The sequence below is a fragment of the Ixodes scapularis genome, unplaced genomic scaffold (assembly GCF_016920785.2).
Source record: "Ixodes scapularis isolate PalLabHiFi unplaced genomic scaffold, ASM1692078v2 PGA_scaffold7__128_contigs__length_106722199, whole genome shotgun sequence".
NCBI lineage: Eukaryota > Metazoa > Arthropoda > Arachnida > Ixodida > Ixodidae > Ixodes > Ixodes scapularis.
Genome location: NW_024609882.1, coordinates 104,634,597 through 104,655,242, shown reverse-complemented (window position 1 = coordinate 104,655,242; position 20,646 = coordinate 104,634,597). Strand labels below are relative to the sequence as shown.

Sequence of the window (20,646 nt, the reverse complement as noted above, 5' to 3'; positions counted from 1 at the left end):
TATGCTCTGCGTGGAAGCCTGCGTGAAGCCTCTCAATTTTTTTCACACTTTCTTCAGCTCTTTGTGAGAAGCTTTTTTTCTTATGCTCTGCGTGTAAGCCTGCGTGAAGCCTCTCAATTTTTTTTCGCACTTTCTTCAGCTCTTTGTGAGCTTTTTTCTTATGCTCTGCGTGGAAGCCTGCGTGAAGCCTCTCAATTTTTTTCACACTTTCTTCAGCTATTTGTGAGAAGCTTTTTTTCTTATGCTCTGCGTGGAAGCCTGCGTGAAGCCTATCAATTTTTTTCGCACTTTCTTCAGCTCTTTGTGAGCTTTTTTCTTATGCTCTGCGTGGAAGCCTGCGTGAAGCCTCTCAATTTTTTTCACTCTTTCTTCAGCTCTTTGTGAGAAGCTTTTTTTCTTATGCTCTGCGTGGAAGCCTGCGTGAAGCCTATCAATTTTTTTCGCACTTTCTTCAGCTCTTTGTGAGCTTTTTTCTTATGCTCTGCGTGGAAGCCTGCGTGAAGCCTCTCAATTTTTTTCACACTTTCTTCAGCTCTTTGTGAGAAGCTTTTTTTCTTATGCTCTGCGTGTAAGCCTGCGTGAAGCCCCTCAATTTTTTTCGCACTTTCTTCAGCTCTTTGTGAGCTTTTTTCTTATGCTCTGCGTGGAAGCCTGCGTGAAGCCTCTCAATTTTTTTCACACTTTCTTCAGCTCCTTGTGAGAAGCTTTTTCTCTTATGCTCTGCGTGCAAGCCTGCGTGAAGCCTGTCAATTTTTTCACACTTTCTTCAGCTCTTTGTGAAAAGCTTTTTTTCTTATGCTCTGCGTGTAAGCCTGCATGAAGTCTCCGAATATTTTTTTTACTTTTACGCTTGCTTCAGATGTTTGTGGGAAGCCTTTCTTTTTATTGTGCTCTGTGCGTATGGCTGCATGAAGCCTCTGAATTTTTTTACGCTTGCTACGGTTCTTTGTGGGGAGCACTTTTTCTTCTGCTCTGCGTGTAGGCCTATGTGAAGCTTTCGCTGTCATGCAAACTTGCTCTTCTGTATCATGTTTTTTTTCTTGTCGTCCTTCTTGTGCTGTGCACTGCTTATGTTTCACTCATCCCTTTTTGCTTCATGTGGATGTTTGTAGCCTACCCTTCCTTTCCTGGTGCCTTGCATGGAAGCCTAGGCAGAGACTTCCTGCCCATGTTAGCTTGTCTTTTCCCCTGTCATTCTTCTGTTCGCTTTTTTTTTCGTGTCATGCGCACATCTCGAAATATGCACTCTCTCTGTATCTGCAAGTTTTTCACTTCAGCACTTGCTTAAGGCATTCGCAGGCCATCCCTTTGCTTCATGAGCTTTCCATGTGAGCCTTCACCATGCAGCACCTTTACGCTTCTGGGAGCCTGTGCTTTGCCTCCGACCCTTTTGGTTTATCCACTTGCCTATTTTAATTTTGCAGTTTCTGTGTTTTTTCTTGCAGAGGCACGAGACCCATGTCCCCTCCATGGTCATCGCTTGCTGCTTTTGGGTCTGTCTCGTTTTATTTCATTGTGGTTGCCGACTTAATTATTATCAGGTATCTGTGTGTTAGTTTGTTTGCAGTAGACCTAACTGCCTCTATTTCCTTTCCGTGAGTTAGTTTTTGTCGGACGCTTGTACTCAGTGTAACAGGTGCAAGGGCTGGGTTTTGTTGCTGTGTCCAGGATGTTGTAAGGACACTGCTGGCCTACCCGAGAGTTTCTTCAGACTGTCCTTGATCGTTCTGACAGCTCTCTTGGGAAGTCTGTTTAACTGTGGATAGTTAGGTGCAGTCCTTAGGAGGCCAATTCCATTTTGAGTAATGAACTCGGTAAACAGCGTGCCGGGGAATGGTGCTCCACTTTTGGACACCAAGCAAGCAGGAAGTCCTAACCAGGCGAAGGTGTTCCTCAGATATTCGACTGTTGCAGTTGAGTTGGCTGGCTGCCGATGCCAGTGGTTTATTTCAATCTTGGTAACTGTTTACCACAATTAGCACCGTTTCACCTTCGATAGGTGCAGTGCAGTCGACGTAAATTCTTGTCCATGGAGTCATGGGTTCTGGCCAAGCTTGTGGCTCCGCTTCTGGTGGCATTAATGCAGCCTGTTGGCATATTATTCAAGGTTGTACGGCATCATCCATTGCCTTACCTCATTGCGTTGATACCCATGCATGTGTCATGGAATTCTTAAAATAAGTTTCACCTCCTATGGGTCTTTTGACTCCGTGGATGTTGTGTGACGACACTGGTCCAACTGCCTCTGGAGGTGTGGCACATTCAGGATCAGTTCCTCAGTGTAGTTTCCATACAACAGGAGACCTGACGAAGCAGTGTCTGCTTTGCCTTGTTAAAGCCGTCATCTTCCTCTAATACACACCCCTATTTCACATTTTTCCGGAGCAGGTGGTTGGATGGAGCCAATAGCTGAAACATTTGAGGCAGGCAGCTTGCATGCTATACACTCCGTGCGACGCGACTGGCGCGCCGCCGCGCGGCCGGTACCGAAGGTAGGCAGTGAGAACCCCGAGAAAACGAAACCGAAACCACGCCGCGTACGTTGGTACGCATTGAAGTTGGAGTGGTGCGGTTGCGCTGGGTTCACAGCATGAAGTGCTGCCTGTGCTGCGTCATTAAGTGCTTCAATAGTTATGCGTCGTATCTCGTGGAGACAAAGTTTCACAGTTTTTCACCTCGCCGATGTTTTGCGGGACAGCGACAACGATGGAGCCGTGCCGTACGACGCGAGAAATTTGGTCTCCCGATCATGTCTGCCCCTGTGTCGGCACGGCTGACATATTCTGCACAGTTGCTTTGCGCTCTGCGTTTGGTTTTGTACCAGTAACGCCTACATGTGTCAGCGCCGATGGGACGAACTTAAATGCCATCCCACACTCGCGGGTATGAAGTGCCAATTTCGTTGGAGGAATGCCCTCCAAGGAAGTTTCGTCCCCATCGCACGTGTCGATGATATTTCCGGACAAGTATGGCAGGCAATATGTACTTCATGAAGAAAGATTCGAACGGTAAAAAAAGTGACAAATATAAATCTAAAGAAAGCAATAATGAAACCCGGAATCACTGTAGAATCGACGTTTGACAATGGAAGTTTATGTGGTGTGCTTTCTTTCTGGATCAGCCTCCTTTTTGAATGTGGAAACGCTGACACCCCGAGTTCTGTAGACAACAATTTTTTTTCTTGGCTTTAGAGCCACCTATCGCAAAGTGGTTCGAACTGGAAGTACCGTCCACTGGTCCCTTCCTCCCTGTAAATTGTGCACCTCCCACGACGAGTGGTATTCTCTTGATAGCCTTTGACGGTCAAAGCCAGTTCCCATTTAGTTACGCCGCCCAAACTAAATTTCCACCTGGTTTCGCTATGCCAACTCTTTTTGTTAAAATAAGTGCTGTGCCAAGTGACGGTCATGTCAAAGTACCTGTGCGCCGAAAATCAGCACCTCGCACAGCAGGTTATTACACAACAGCTGACCGCAAAAGCCCTTGGTGGCCAAACCTTGTTGGCCGACAACTTTGTTTTCTCGGCTTTGGAACCACCTTTCGTAATGTTTCAATTGGAAGTACAGTCCACTAGCCCCTTTCTAACTCTAAAGTCTCCACCTCCCCCGACCAGTGGTATTCTCTTGACAGCCTTTTCATGATCAAAACCGGTTCCCACCGAGTTACGCCGTCCAAACCAAGTTTTCACCTAGTCTCCCTATGCCACCTTTTTTTTTTGTATATTAAGTGCTGTGTCATGTTACTGTCAAGTCCAAGAACCTGTGTGCCCAATTCTGCACTTTGCACAGCCCACTATAACACAACATTTTGGGTCCAATATTGGATATGCCGTACAGCTTTATTTCTTTATTTGTTAGAAACATAACCTTCACACCTGCTGTCTTAAAGAAACTTGGCACTCTTCGCGCACAAACTTAGTGAACATCTCACTCGCCTCCAAATATCATCGTTCCAGCAGTCCTAAGTTTACAGCGACGAGCGAAATAAATTTCCCACTCAGAGCAATTATGGTGGCGGCCGTCTTGTTTTTCGGAAAATAGCTCCAACTCCTTTTTCGGCCGCAACTAGAGAAATTACCCCTAATAACGACTCAAACTCAATACGTAAGAAGTGGAGAACAGCTAAATGCCCTTCTGCCCCAGCACTCATGCAACGCCACCCTCAACTTATCGGCTCAAAAAGCAAAAATTTCGTCCGTGCTCGCTTCCGCCGCCACAGCTTAGCATGCGAAAAGGCGCCGCAGGCAGCTGAACGCGCCTCACAGTCGAACGCCAGCTCCTCCGCTAGCGGCGCTGCGCGCGTTTTTCAAAGCGCCCCCTATAGTTCCCGCACGGAGTGTATAGATGGTGAATCCTAACAAATAACAAAGTGCATGGCGATTTCATGGAGCGGGAGCCTTCAGGTTGGCTTTCAGCTTGTTGAGATAGGCAGGTGAAGTCTATCTACCTGGTAATAGAGTTGAACGACCGACTTACTTGCATCCAAACTCGCAGGAAAGCCCTCAGAAGTACTGGCCCTCTGGTAGCCGGAACCATCAGTGACATTGCCTTTATCTTTCGTAATTAGGTGAAAGCTTAGAAACTTACTCAGGTGGACGAATATCAGATTTCTGTCATTTCACATCATTCGTGCTATGTGCCTGATTAAAGCAGCTATTTCCCGTGGTAATTTGTGAGGAATGTTTCGTACTCACATGCATTGAAACTGATGTCAGCATGCCTCCAATGTCTGCCTGTGTTATATCAACACCAAAAAAGGTTTTTCTATGACAAAGTAGTATCTTACAGACATGTCTCATTATTAGGCTTGTGCAAATAGTTGATTTTGGGTTCAAAACGAATTCGGGCCGAGCAATTTCGAATCCAATATTAAATAGTTGCTCTGCCTTTTTCCAAGCCTGTTACTGCCATCACGCCTAGCCTCAGCCGGCTCGAAAGTTTGCACTCCCTCGGTTACTTCAGTACATTTTTGAAATGTACTGAAGTAACCGCTCTTTAAACACTTACGTGATTGAAGAGCATGAACATGTGCTAATAGCCTAATAGTAATTTTAGGTACGACAGAAAGGGTATCGGATCTAAAATAGCTAATATATGAAGAAGAAAATACTAATCCGCTGAAGTTAGGAGAGTTATTCTGATTGCCACATTGAACTTTGTTCTAATTTTTAAGAATGTGCTGAAATTGTGCAGTTCTTACATAATTGAAGCAACAAACAAAGCTTATTTAATTATGCTTATCAATGGCACTTTGAGCATACAGAATGAGCATGTGAGCAATGAATATACTTTTTATACAAAGATCCAGCTGATCTCAGTCAAGTGAATTGCAATTATCTGTCTATCCACTGCCAAAGTACAGTTAATTTTGATCTAAATTATTTAATGACTCTGGCTTTGAATATGTCAAGGCCTACATAAAGGCTGTAAGTAAATGTAAGATGTAACAGTCATTTCACCATACTCAAATATCCTTTCTTAAATATCAGATTAAAAGAAATGATGACCAGTGGTGTACAGAGCTTGTCAGGAAATCATGTGAAGCATTAAGACAGAGAGAAAGAGAGAGAGAATAAACTTTTATTTTGAGCTTTTTGGCATGGTGTCCCGAGCCGGATGGAAGTAGTTCCCTCTTCACGAGATCCCATATGCTGTCTTGGCCACCTGGCTCCTGGTGACCAACCGAAGTTGGTTCTCCAGGGCAGGGCTGGACAGCAAGTTCTCCCATCGCTCTACAAGGGGATGGGGGGTAGGGGTGGCGGGCGTTCCTGATTAAATCTGCACTCCCCTAGCATGTGTCGGAGGGTTCCTATCTCTTGATACACTGGACAGTTCCCCCGGTATTTTTCGCGGAACATGCGACTGAGTAAAAGGGGGTGGGGGAAGGACCCTGACTGAATTTGCCTGTATGCTACTTGTTGCCCCCGCGTTAACTGAGGATGTGGGGCCGGCAGTTTTTGCCTTTCCTTGTAAGTCGCCATGGGTTGATCCTGGACCTCTTCCATGGCTGTGGCCCAGTAGATCAGCGCGCGGGCCTATTGGTGAGCAAGTTTGTTGCCCTCCACGACGGAGTGGACAGGTACCCATACAAGTTCTATGGGCTCCTTTGGGGGTCTTGTTTTGAGCACCCGCAGCACCTTTCGGGACACCCAGCCCGACTGGAAGCTCCTGTATGCTTGCTGTGAGTCGGTGATTATCATTGTCTTGCCTGGCAGGCTGAGGGCCAGGGCTATCGTCACTTCTTCCGCCTCTTTCACATCTCTTACTTCCACCGACACTCTTATCTTCTGCTTGGTTGTCACTACGTCCGCAGCCCTAGTTGTTCCCAGGTCTCTGAAGGCGTCCGTGTAGACGGCCTCCTCCTCGCTCTCCAGTTCTTGGCTCGGTGCCCGAGCCCTGGCCTCTCTTCTGCCGCCATGGTGAGCAGGATTCATGTTCTTTGGGAGGGGCTTAGTCCTGATTTTTTCCTGCCATTCATCTGCCAGTTGTTCTCTCTCTTCCAGGTCTAGAGCACTCCATCCTATTTTTTGTAGGATCTTTCTTCCTGCTTCCGTCTGACTCAGCCATTCTCTCTGGTTGGATAGGTGTCCCTCGATAAATTCGTCTTCCGTTCTGTGTATTCCCGTGTCCAAAAGTTTGTTTGTCGAGGCGCTCATGGGGGACTCCAATGGTCTGCTTGACTGCCTTCCGGATGATTGTGTCCGCTTGCTTTGTGTCCTCTTTGCTGAGTAAGAGGTACAGAGTTGCATATGTGGCTTTCGAGATTATGAAGGCTTGCATATATTCTTGGTAATAGCCATAGATGTTTACCTTGAATTTCACTTCAAGCTAAACACTTACTTCCATCAGAAATATGAACCATCATCACACCACATTACAATTTTTTTTCTAAATTCCTCGCCTGCGTGCGCGAACCGTTCCGCTGTGGAGGTGTGCTTTCCTCCTAAAGCAGGAGACTGTACCGCGGCGAAGCCGCAGTGAAGCCTCGTTGCATTCCGCGCGATTGCGTTATCTGCGAGATCCACGCGACTGCGGTGTCAGCTTCGCGAGTGTGGCTTTTCCGCAGCGCACCGGTGCATGCTGAGAAGCACAGTCAACGGGGCTAACTTTTCGCAATCATGACGGCCAGCACCTATAAATTCCAAATTAATTTCGAAGCCGATGTCGAATACCGCATTATTCTAAACTGATATTCTAAATTTCCAATATTTGCACAAGCCTACTCATTAATATAAAATTTTAGGGGACGGATGAGGCGTCATACAATTCTGCAGTCTGGACTATACACGCCTATTTTGGGGAACGAACTGGACAAATGTATGCATTCTCGTGTGGGTGAATCCTCGAGGTCACAATGCGCATCCATAATTCACTATAGCATGTTGATCGTTGATTGTCTGGACATAACGCCTGTGCACCTAAAAACGGTTTGGTTCTTCAGGGTTTTTATGCCAAACAGTTCACTTGCCCCTCCCACCCTATTTTTGTTTATGGTAGTAAATGAGAAACCTAAAGCAACATTTCTCTCTTTTTTTTGTTAAATTACTTGAGACAGAAATATAGAAAAGAAACATGCAGGTAGGAAAAAACAGGGAGACTGCATTCAGATGCTAACTCCCTGTCTTCTTGTCTTTTTGCTTGTACGTGGATGTTTCTTATCTTGTGCACCTCAGTCTCACATAATTTTTACATAATGGTAAACTTAGTCCATCTCGCCTGCACCTTCACTGTTTTTTGGAGTCATTTGCAACCTTTTTCATACAAGGCAAGGCAGGGTCAGATGGAAGGCCATGTCAAACAAGAAATGGAAGTGAGTAGAGATAACGGCAAGTGTAAAACATAAGCACACTGAGGTTTCTGCTTAGGTGGAAAAAAACTATGCAAATCCCAAAGCCTGAGGCCCTTGGCACTTGTGCGGTATGAACTGGAGAGGAGAAAAAAAGTGTATGTTGATGTTTATAATCTTCATGGTCGACAGTGCATGCAGTTTTACAAGACTGGTAAATGAATGAGCGTGGCAGCGTGGCCTTTGGGCCGAGAGCTACGTTTGTCTAATATCGGTATTTTAGACCCTAATTTGTTAATGTGGACAATTCACATTATAGACGATTTTTCCGGGGAACGGAAAAGTTCATATTAATGAGACATGACTGTATGTGCATTTTCCATGCGACAGGCTATTGGTCCAAGCTCTCTTCCTTTTTAATTGATGCATGGTTCCTCTTCTATTCATAGATGGGTCTTTGTGTGCCAACGACATTTATTTTAATTTGCTTTTTGGAGATGTTTGCTGCAAACATTTTGTGGATTCCGGGTTCATACTGAGGTGCCAACAGGCTGCAGTTGTGTTGCTACCTTGTTAATCCCATCATGAGTGAGGGCAGGTGGGGTCTCGGGATTTTATTGTCATCTTCATTTGCTTCAAATCTTATTGCTTGGTGTACAGCTCACGTTATAGACAGATTTCCAATACTGATACAATGTTTTTGAGCCATCATGTGACTGAGGCCACTGAAGTATTGGTTCTGCAATGGCTTTTTAAATTTGTTTCTAAACTGGCAGGTATCTGCTCGTTGTTTACGTCTGGTGCACACAAACCTGAAGAATTATTTCACCTCCATTCCTGCTTTTGAAATTTGAAGTTTGTGGATAACACTAACTACCTTGGGAGTAGAGTTGGTTCTCGGGTTGTGCCAGGTAGGCGCCGGTCGACACGCTTAGTTGTGTATAGGAGATGACAAATCCAGAAGTTGGCAATATGTTTCTGACAGACTGACTGTGTTCAAACAGGCACTTTTATACAATCGGTTGTCACTTCGTTTTTCCACGACTCGAGATACACTTGGAGTAGTCTCGTACTCCTTCTGGCGTGCACCTTTCTTCTAGGGTTCGTTTGAATGCGGTAAGTCATCCACGGTTGAGCGTTGCTTGCTCCATCGAATTTTTGCTCGGCGTATAGAGGGTTTACCTCCACTTCATATGACCGTGTGGTTAATAATCCACTTTATTCATTTTATTTACAGCCAATGCGGTAAAGAGCGTTTGCTGATGTAAGAGCAGCCACTCGCGCTGCAGGGAGACTTTGGCTGGAACTAAGTACCACAGTGGTCGTTAGGAGTCTGCTGCTGGGGCAGTACATAGTGACACCGTATTTGGATCATGAGTAGACCTTTGGGTGAAATGCTGAACGTAAGACGTTATTTTCTGGACCCTTCACTTTTATCTAGTATCTCAACCGATATAAGTAGGGCTCTGCGTTTTAGGATAAATCCGATAAAATCAGAAAAACACTCGCCGGCAAAAATTTTGCAGATTCGGATTTATCCGAAAAACTCGCGATTTTTGGAACTGCCAGTTGTACAAAACCGCACGGTTTTCATATTTTCCTGGGTCTCCTGGGAACGTTTTGCTTTTCTCTTTATTTTTAGTGTCGACTATTGTTTCTAAAAGTCACAAAAATGCATCTCAGCCTCTTATTAGAACAACAAAGTATCGTCCCTATGACACTAATCGAACAAGTGTCACCTATGATGCACTAAATTAGTAAACTGCTGTTCTTAGTTTTTGTTCCCTTCATAGAGAAACCCCGAATTTCACGTCTCACTAAAAAAACGGCCAGAAAAACTCTGGATTTGTGGTAAAAGATAAACTCTGAAAAACACCCTCAGATTCTGTCCAGAAATAAACTCCGAAAATGCAGAACCCTAAATATAAGCTGGAATGCCAGGATGCATAGTGTGCAGTGCTATTGGAGCCGCCTGTTGTAGAGTTTTGTAAATTCTGATGCATGCTGAAGCGGAGGCAAGTCCCCTCCCTCGCTCACTGTGCCAATCGGCTCTCCTCTGCGTCGTCTGCTAGCAAGATGTCAGTAGTGTTGGGATGACCTTCTCATTCGTCAGATTGCTCAGATTTTGCGCCGACTGGAAAGTGTTCAGCTATAGTTTCAACAAGCTCGTGGTCCCACCTGTCCACTGCATCTTAAGGATGCCTTATGCCTGGTGCATCCACAGGCCGACTTTCGTCTCTAGGCCTGAATTATGCGATCCGCATTCACTAAGAACCGTCCTGTCATGGCTGCTTTGCACTCTGCAAATATCCTTTCAAGCTGAGCTCTACTATGTTCCTTAACTGAATATGGCGACGCATCTGGTTCGAGCTACTCAATTGCAGAATGCTTATAGCAAGTTGTAGGCTGCGGTGGAGAAAAAAAGCTTTTCAAAAAATGCTCTACCAGTTTGTGTGCTGAGTAATTAATTCATTCAATCATGCTTTATTGTCTTCCCAAACAGCTGGAAGACCTCAGTAGGGTGCACATATAGGATGTAGCCTCTACTTGCAATACAGACATACTATCAAGCGCAATTGAGCGAAAATTCACAAAAACCCTGTCAGACAGTATGCAAGAAAAGTTGAATATAGAAAAGAAATATATGGGGTTTATGCGCCACGGCAACGAAGGCTATGTGAAATGCCCCAAAGAGACATTAGCGATCTATATGCAGGCCATATGGGGATACTTAAAAGGCAGCCTTGATCTCGGTCGTAATATTTAATTAAACATGCAAAGGTTTGATACTGATACATCATGTAACGACCACCCTACATAAGAGTTTGAATTAAGTTGATGGCACAAGTAAAACCTTCCACTGTATAAGTCTCTATGTATTGCAACTCTGCCTTATGCTTGGCATAAATTGTCGGTAACTATAAAGTGTAAGTTACCCGGCCTATTTTCCTAATGGTAGCAAGGAACCTGAAACTACAGGAGTAGTTAGTACTATTTTAGGAAGCCGGATTATGTGTTTACATCCTTGTAATAGTTATTGTCGTAAGGACGACTACCTAAGTTGAAATTCTGAACCCCTTAGATTTGCGGATTTTTTTTAAACAAGCATACACTAATTAAGTATTTGTGTGGTAGCTTCCATAACAAAGATTATGCTGTACTGACCACGGTGATGCAGAGGGCCTGTTGAAAGCGGTATAATGCCGTAGGGTTTATTGGATAGTTGTGGCGTTCCTGAAGAAGAAAATTTCATTTTTACATGAAGCCCAGACGTCTTACAATTAAATTTCCATTAACTATGCTGCAGACAGACATGGTGCTAACATATTTAATTTTCAAAATTTGGGGCAAAATGCATTTGAACTGCAAGTACAATGCATGAAGATTCGTTAATGGGAAACTTTCTTTTTACATCGAAACCAATGGAGAAGCCAACTCTTTTTTAGACTACCTTGTTGTTATGAAATAGTCTTAAAAACGTACTCGCCTTTGTCAGTCATATCCAATTAAACACACCGCAAGGCCTGGAATTATGATTTCATAGGCACATTGGCTAATCGTGCAGACGCTTGCATGGTAGCACTCAAAAACCATTTGCAGTTCATAGAATATGTTTCTCGACACAGTGTGTGATAGTGAGAGAGCAAAAGTGTGGTACATGACAATGCATTTTATCGTTCATTGCTCTCGCAAAACACGTGCAAATCAGATGATCGTAAGGTGAGGCCTTGCACATAGCACCATGCAAGCATACAGCTGCATGGTGCACTCACTGTGAAATGGTTTTGCCGACTGATGTTCTCTAGCAGACGACTGAGCAGTGTAGAGCGGCGTGACGAGTGCAGGTGAAAATAGGAGATACTCGTCAGCCTCAGCGCGCATCAATGTTTGCGGAGTATTGCAGCGGGCAAACCTGATGTACCCCGCGCGCGCTTTGTGGCGTTTCAGCTCATATTGGAGTGACTGTACAGGATAGTGTGAATGGTTCAGTGAGAGAAGTAGGTACATCTTGTAGTATGCTTTGCATGTTATATTTCTCAATCTAGAAATGACTAAGTCTTGATATATTGATTGGAACATGTCATAGCATCAGTAAACCTGAGATGCAAGGGGACAGAGAGGAGATAAAAAAAAGAAGAGGGACAGAACACACATCATCCCGTTCAGTGTTGGCACTCTTTTTTTTGTGTCTTCTCCTTTCTGTCTTCCTGCGCCTAAAATTTAGTAATGTTTTAAATTCGCGGTCTTGCCTGTGCCCTGATATGAGACAATGTCTGCTATGTTACAAGTGAAGAGAGATGCCTAAATTGTTGCCATAGCACCCTATTTATAATGGCATGCAATAGCGTTTTAAATGTTTGGGATGTGTATGTATGTTGCCATGACGAAAATTGTATAAATTATAGGAGGCATGTTGTCTCTACAATGTTGTGTTTTATAAACTTTACTATAACTTACCTAATGCAGCATAAAATGCCCCAGGTTAACTTCTTTGCCTTCCTTTCTGCCCCTCCTTCTAATGCAGCAGTAGTCAATACTAACCATTCATGTTTTTAACTTTCCGTGACGCATGACACATCATTTCGATGCATTTCTACTACCCGCCATTGCGATAGGCAAAATATTTGCCTTATTTTTTTAATCTCTGCCATTCCATGTGCCATAAAATGCTGAGCATGTGCTCATATCGCAATAGGTGCCCACCCCCCACTTTTGAACATTTAAAAAGTGATTAAGAACATATGAAGTACCCAGGCCAGTAAATTTCTGAATGTATTGAATGAAACTAGGCGCTCCTCCACATCAACCACATTTCCCAGTGCGCTGGTGCAGAGCGGTGAAGCTTTCCATGCTCACTCTGGTAAGAAGCAATGAAGCTTCACATGAGAGTGCCAACACAAAGCTGGCTGGATGCAAACGGTGCAACTGCTTTAAGAAAATAGGGGTCCCATCAGACTACAACACTGCTCCTGCACCGTTCTGACTTTCAGCACTGGAACCTGCAAAGTGCCCATCTCATATTTTTTACAATTATCTCCAATCATTTGATGAGCGCTTTCTCAATATTTTACGGCACATAGCTTCTGGTAGGAATGCCAGTTTCTTTGTCTTAAACACCAGCTGGTGGAGTACCTGCGAAACTCTTAAAAACCGATAGACAAACTTGGGGATTATGATTCTAACCCATTGTTCATAAAGCAACTGTGGTAAGATTTGTTTGTTATACCAAGAGCACAATAACACTGATCTTGGGAAGCTGTTTTTAACCACATTTTGATATCATACATGCATAACATGCCATTTACTGCAAAATTAACAGGACACCTGAGCATGGTAAGTCATCTTGAGTATTTATCATTCTCCTGTTCTTTTTGGGATGAGTTTTGAGTGGAATCTCCTTGCTTGAATGGGAACAATAAAAGGCTTAAAATTTCACTGTTAATTATTTTTCAGTAATTTTTAATACATTTTAAATAAACTTTTTATTACTAATGAAAGACGCAGGACTTGTTTATACTAACACTTCTTTTTACTGTAGGCTGCAAGTCTGCGAGCAAGTATCAAAACTTGCCAATTTTAAATTAAGGAGTGCACAAATCATTCTTCTCTAAGAAGCTTAAAGGCTTTACTGAAGATTGGTACTCGGATAACTGACACTGCCTCACACTCTTTATAATAAAATGTCATGCTTTTGCTTTAACATTTGTGGTACACTGTTTCCCCTCTAATGTGTGGTACATGCCTTAATGCTTTCTATAACTCTAATGGGATCTCTGGATCACCAAGTGGAGAAAGGTAATGTACTCCAAAATTTATGAAGGGGCAACAGGCTCTCAGAATTTATTGTTAAAGGTTCGCCTTTCGCCACCAGATTTAAAAAAAAAAAAAAAAAAAACATGTGCACAAGAAGTGGCGCCGATAATGGTAGAAGAGTGGCGTAGTAATTCCGTAAACACAATAATTAGGAGGTCCATCCACCAAGGACACGCTGTCAATATAATTGAGCATCCAAAACAACAATGTTATTCTTCTATGTATTATCATTGGTGCAATTTCCTGCGCTTTTTCCAGTGCGTCATTTGACCGTTAACCAACAAACTTGCTCTTTTTATACCTTTTGTAAGTGACTCTCGAAATAAATTTGCATACTGGTAGCTGTGTGTGTTTCTTTTTATGTAGCACCACATTATAATTCGTTGGGAGTAGTTTATAATAGACTCCGTGACTAATGAAAGAAGTTCAGGCATACTAAGATGTGATTCTCAGTATAGTGGGCACACCTCTGTAACGCAGATTTTTTTTGTTAAAGCCAGGAGTGCAAGTTTTATGGAGGTGCTAATAAAACATTTGGCACGATGCATGTGTTGCTGAAAAATTATTGGCCCATTCACCTCGTTTGGATAGAAGGTAAATAAAAAATTATCATACTGACGGACTGCCAGCGCATCGAAGCAAAAGTTTTGCAGCAGGTGAGTAAGGCACAGGCACAAAAAAAGGTATGTGCACACGAAACTTTGTGCACATGCCTGTCTGCCCAAACATAACTTTACATTTTAGCTCTGATATGGAAAGATTTATGCTCCGCTCATAGAAAGAGGTACTTCGCCCATTGCCTTTTTACGTGATTGCAAACAATGAGCTAAAACAGCCTTTTTTTAGAAAAAATCGTAAGGGTGCAGGCGAGCTGGTGAATATTAACCATGTTGAATTAACCCGAGACTGGGGTAGAGAAGAAACATCAAAACGTAGAAGGGGCAGAAAATAGACAGGACGACGTCTCAAACTCGGCTAACTCGTTTATTTAATCCACCTCCTAATATAGTCTCAATCTGAAGGTCATCTCCACCAACACAAAAGGACGAAGTCTATACAGATCAAGCGCCACAGCCTTCATCACACAATGCAAGAACGTTGACAACGTTTACAGGTCGACGCGATAAGGCAACATCCATCCACCCTCAAACTTGAAGAGAAGTATGAACTGTGTATAGAATAGTAGTGGAAGAGAAGCCACCTGGTTCGGGCCTTCGGCCTACATGCTCTACCCCCGTCTCTCGTGAGCAAAAGAAATGACATTTTTAAATTAACTGATGTCGCTTAGATGAAGTAGTGGTTCGAAAATATTTACTGACACTCTGCTTCCTCTATGCACTGGTCCAAATGAGAGTCGTCTTTGTCCTAAACGATCGAGTGACTTTACATGACGCGAACTTGGTGAAAAAGGCAACCTCCACTGGACAAAACCGCAACACCCGGGGAGCTTCATCTCTAGCTTCTTTACTCCCGGTGGGGTAGCGGAGTCTGCTAAGCATACTTCCGAGGCAGAAATTATTAAACTGTTAGAGAAATTTCAATCAAACAAGCCGCTTGTGTGGCTCAGAGGTGTAGCTTCTTTTCCGGCGCCGCTCATCGGGGCTCTGATCGAGGCATCAACCACTTCGGTCCACGACGAACACTCGAGCAGCGCAGGTGGGTACAAAAACGAGGTGCTCGCCCTCGCAAGATAGCATGATACCGCTAGCTTCCGCCGGTTGCGAGTTGCTTTTCACTACGCGCTCCGACACCGGGCGGGATGTACTACAGTCACTACAGTTCACTCTGGTGCAGAATATAAGTTCTGTAAGCAAGGCGCTGCACAGAGCCGTTAGGTGTCAGCGGAAATCCCGATGCCTTCTCTCTTCGATTAGGTTGGCGCTCACTCACCTGTTATTGACAAAATAGGAAGTCTAATTTCCACGGAAGAGAGACTACCGTCTCGATTACGGGAACGTTTTTATCAGTTTCTTATTAGCCTCAGTCACGTCGCACTCAATCGGCGACCACCGTTGCTTTGTCGCCGGTTGTGTCATCGACCGCTACCGGCTGCACCGCTGCACCGACTGAACCAGACTGAACGCTTCACTTACACGCCTTCAACGTCGTTTCCAATGTTGTGACGTAACGGTTTGCTGATTGGTGCAAATGGCTTACATAAAGTTCGCGCTATAACCGCTTGGGGAATAATTGGCACTGGCGGCAGCCCTTGCACCTCCCAATGACCCAACTCTCCCAATATACGGCTCTGAATTTGAGATGGTGCCGCGCGCCGCGTGCTTGACAGCGGCACGCGCTGATTGATGTAAATATTGTAAATAAGAACAGTCTTCACAAAAACTCCGAGCTGGTGTGACGTCTCTTCCTTTCGTCGGGGTTCCCGCCTTGGGCCCCGCACCTCGGCACCCCGCTGCCCACTCGCCGGCAATGTAAGCCTTTCCAGCATCTCTACAGGCCTTTCGGGGCGCTGTCTTTATCTTAGCTTTTCCTGTCTCTTTCCACCCGTTCGTAATGGCCCCAAGCGACCACAACATCTTGGCGGCGAGCTGTAACCACTACATTTTGGCGACGAGGTATTTTCTTGCATTTTTTCCATTTTCGCCCTCGTGAGTTTTTTTATGTGAGACTCCGTGCCGGAGATGAGTGGTGGCAGCACCGGCACGTATAGTTTTCTTTTGTGTGTTAGGAAATATTTGAACGTTCGAAATGTAAGGAGGTCTTTTTGAATATTCCCATCCACCACATCTTTTGCATATGTAGTACATGAAAATACTGTCGATGCATAGCGACATTTAACGTTCCGTTTCGAGCGGCAATGGTCCATTCCGAACGCCAGTAGGGTTAGGCGTAACGCCATCCTTTGTTCTTTTTTTTCGAACGCCGTAGCGACCGTTCGAATGGTTCTTTTTCTTTTATGCAAGTAGTGCGCACCGCGCGGAAACGTCGTTCTTAATTTTCCGAGACTCGGAGTAACTTTCTCGTTTCCATTTCGGTGGAATTTTTCGGATTTTCACCTTCGTTTTCAACTTTTGTCTTCCAACCATAGCCATAGTAGACGATACGTCGCTATGTTTCATGTCCATGTAGTACATCCCAATTGACTTTAAAAGGCGAAGTGAATAGATATAATAGATATTTTGTCCATCAAATATGCGTATGGAGCCATTGGCTTCACTCATTCATAAGTTCCAAAAAATGGCAACAGCTTCTTTCCCGACACCTCCACCATTTCTTCCCACGCCAGGTGCCCCTGTGCAGCCTTGGTTAAATTGGAAAGCGTCGTTTTTAAATTATCTTGTAGTCCTAGAGGCTGATGAAAGCTCGCCGAAACGTAAGCGCGCGTTGTTGTGGTCCTTGCTTGGTCTCGAAGGCCAAAGAATAGTTTCAACGTTTCCATCCACGGCCCTCGCACATAGCGAGACCGTTTCCGAATTTGACGTTCTTATGACGTCGCTTGATCAGCACTTCGCTGCCAAAAAGAATGTTGTTGTCGAACGAAGGTTATTCCTCACCCGCGTCCAGTCGCAGGGAGAAAGTGTCCTTGAGTACCTTGGTGCCCTACGGCACCTCGGCTCTTTTTGTGATTTTGGGGAGTCTCATGAAACCCGCATCGCGGAAGTTTTTTTGGCTGGATTATTATCATCGGAGGTACAAGATCGGGTAATCCGAGAGTCTGCGGAAGCTGGACTACCCAGCCTCGAACGTATCGTGCTTCTGGCACAACAGTTCGAACGGGCTGCTCGAGATTGCGATCGTTACCGCCAAATTTCATCATGTCTTCCGCGTTCCGAGTCGGCACAGGCCGTTGAGGCAGTACAAAGGGTTCCCGTTCGGCGTGGACAAGATGGCCGCCATTTGAGGTCAAATTCGAACATGCAACGTCAAAATGGAGGGCGGCCTCCTGCCGTTTCCTCCTCCCCCGCAAATGTTTCCTCCTCACCTTCCAAGGTTTCCTTCTCACCGCGCCACCAGTCGCGTGGACTCACCCGTGTTTTTACAAGCCGAGTGCCTCGGGATGCTCCTCCGGGCGCGCGCGCTCTTGGGCGCGGGGCGGAATCGTGCCACTTTTGCGGTCACCGACCCCATCCGCGTGAGGAGTGTCCAGCGTCCGGAATGACTTGTTTTTCTTGTGGCAAGATAGGCCACTTTTCAAATGTTTGCCGAAGTTCGTCTTCGTCGTCTGAAGTCATCGACCCCCGTCGCCTGGCGTTTCCGCCGGGACGAGGCCGCGCCGCCGGTCGTCGGTACGAGAGGCTTGGACCTGGCCGTAACCAGACGCCGATCCATGGAGTCGTGACGTTTCCCGACGACGACGAGGGGGAACAACATCCAAACAACGTCTTCACCGTCGGATCCCCGGAGGTCCTCCCTGAAGGACATGCCGACCGTCGCCCACGGAATTTCACCGCTGATGTTCAGGTGAATGGATTTACATTACCCTTACTCATTGATACTGGCTCCGAAGTGTCAATACTTTCCGAGAGCATGTTTAACAAGATCAACTTCAAACAGCATATCCGGCTAAGGAAACCGCCGCGCACTCTTGTGCACTACCTCCGAAGGTCGATTCCAGTCATGGGATGTTTCCAGACCAAAGTCAGCTTCAAAGAACGCTCCGCCGACATTCTTTTTTACATCGTTCGAAATGGCCGATCCCTGCTTGGGACAGATGCCGTGCATGGACTGCGTCTAATTTTATCGGGCGCGCCACTCAAGTGCTTCCATGTCAATGCACCTGATCCTCGCTCGGCCATCCCGGGACATGTAAAGTCGGCTGGAGTCCCGCAGCCCCCATGTACGGTGGAGCCCAGTCCTCCACCGCGTCCTTCAAGTGCTCCCTGAAGCACCCTTCATCATTGTCCTCTGTTCACGGCACTCAGCCATCCACATCGTCTGAATACTACTCCAGTAGAGGCGTCTTCGGAGACCAGCCTTCAAGGGATCCGTCTACGTCGGGACCATCTTTGCAACCCTCATTGGTGAGCGATGCATCTAAGTTACCTTCTGGCTTTGAAGAGTTTGAGGATCTCTTTTCTCCTGAGTTAGGGTTAGTTAAAAACCAAACTCACACAATCACTGTTCGGCACCATGTCCCGCCGGTACAGGCTAAACTTCGCCGCTTACCCATCACGTTGCGTGATGCTTTCAGTGCGGAAATTCAGAAGCTCGAGCGCCAAGGCGTTATCGAGCGCGTAAACGCGTCGGAATGGGTGTCCCCCATTGTAGTAGTAAAGAAGAAAGACGGTGGAATTCGTATGTGTGTCGATCTGCGGGCGCCAAATCAGGCAGTCGTCATTGATTCTTTTCCACTTCCGCACATTGAGGAGCTTCTGAACTCCCTCAGTGGAGCTTCCCATTTTTCTAAGTTAGACCTTGCGTCTGCTTATCATCAGGTCCGTCTCGACCCCAAGAGTCGCGACTTAACAGCATTCATTACCCATGAAGGGCTTTTTCGTTTCAAACGAGTTTGTTTCGGGCTGGCGTCTGCACCAGCGGCCTTCCAACAGGTCATGTCCAAGATATTAAAACATTGTCCAGGAGTCCAGTTTTATCTGGACGACATCATTGTCTATGGCTCCTCCCAGAAGGAACATGATAATAATCTCAGACAAGTCCTCAAATGTATTAGAGAGGCCGGCATGAAACTAAATAGAAAAGCCGTTTTCAATGTTTCTGAACTGTCATTCCTTGGTCATCGTCTGTCTGCGGAGGGTCTAGCATCCCTTCCGTCGAAGATAGACGCGGTCCTAAATTTTCCAGTTCCATCGGAACCTTCGCAGTTGAAGGCCTTCCTAGGTCTAGTAGAATACTACAGTAAGTTTGTCCCCCATTGTGCTACTCTGGTAGAACCCCTCCGAAGGCTTCTGCGTAAGGGCGCATCTTTTGTCTGGTCGACCGACGTAGAGGCCAGTTTTCAAAGTGTCAAGTCCTGCCTTCAGCAGGCTCCCATTCTTGCAATGTTCGATCCAAATCTTTCAGTTGTCGTCTCCACAGACGCGTCCAATTACGGACTAGGTGCTGTTCTCCAGCAGCAGCATGGGAAGCAACTAAAGACTGTTGCTTTCGCTTCCCGCTCTCTCTCCGAAGCAGAGCGGAAGTACTCAGCAGGAGAGAAAGAAGCTCTCGCAATCCTCTGGGCTTGCGAGAGATGGCACGTTTATCTTTGGGGTCGACATTTCGAAATTCAGACAGATCATCAAGCCCTTGTCACACTAATGTCCACTCAAGGGACAGGTGTTCGTCCACGACGCATCAGTCGTTGGACTGCTCGACTTTTCAACTATAATTTCACAATGAAGTATCGTAAAGGCAGCGACAACGTAGTTGCCGACGCTCTGTCTCGCCTTCCGGTCCCAGATACCGAAGAAGGTACGTCTTTTGAAGAAGAGGTTGTTTCAATTGTCTGTGCATGTCTCACACAGAAGGAGTTCAAGGAAGAAACTCTAAAAGATCCTGTATTACCAGTTATTATGACATACCTTTCAAACACATGGCCCACAGAGGAAAAGTTGCCTCCAGAATTCAAGTCGTATTTCGTTGTAAGAGACCAGCTCTCAGTCACCGATGCCTTGTTGTTCCAAGGAGAGAAAATAGTGGTTCCGTCCACTCTCCGCGATCAAGTGATTGATGTAGCTCACGAAACCCATCAAGGTATCTCGCGCACCACCAGTATCATCAAGGAGCTTTACTGGTGGCCGCATCTAAGTCAACATGTCAGGACGAAAGTTCAGAACTGTTCGGTATGTCAGTCGACAGACAAGCCTGCAAAGGCATCTCCAGCACCTCTTCAACCAGTTGAATTCCCCAACCGTCCATGGGTAAAACTGGGCATGGATATAGTAGGTCCCTTTGAACGAGCCCCAGCTCAAGAGAGGTTTTTCATTACACTGGTAGATTACCACAGTAAGTGGCCTGAAGTGGCACCAGCCCACAACGTCACGACTGCTACAGTCATTAGGTTTTTGAAGTCTGTCTTTGCCCGCGAGGGTTTGCCGCAAGAGATCACGACAGACAATGGTCCACAATTTATTTCAAAGGAGTTCAGCG

At 45.5% G+C, this 20,646-nt stretch overlaps 1 pseudogene; it reads left to right on the top strand.

Moving 5' to 3' along the window:
* Positions 1-17,752: 17,752 nt before the first annotated feature.
* LOC115308917 lies at positions 17,753-18,414 on the top strand (annotated as a pseudogene).
* The last annotated feature ends 2,232 nt before the right edge of the window (positions 18,415-20,646 follow it).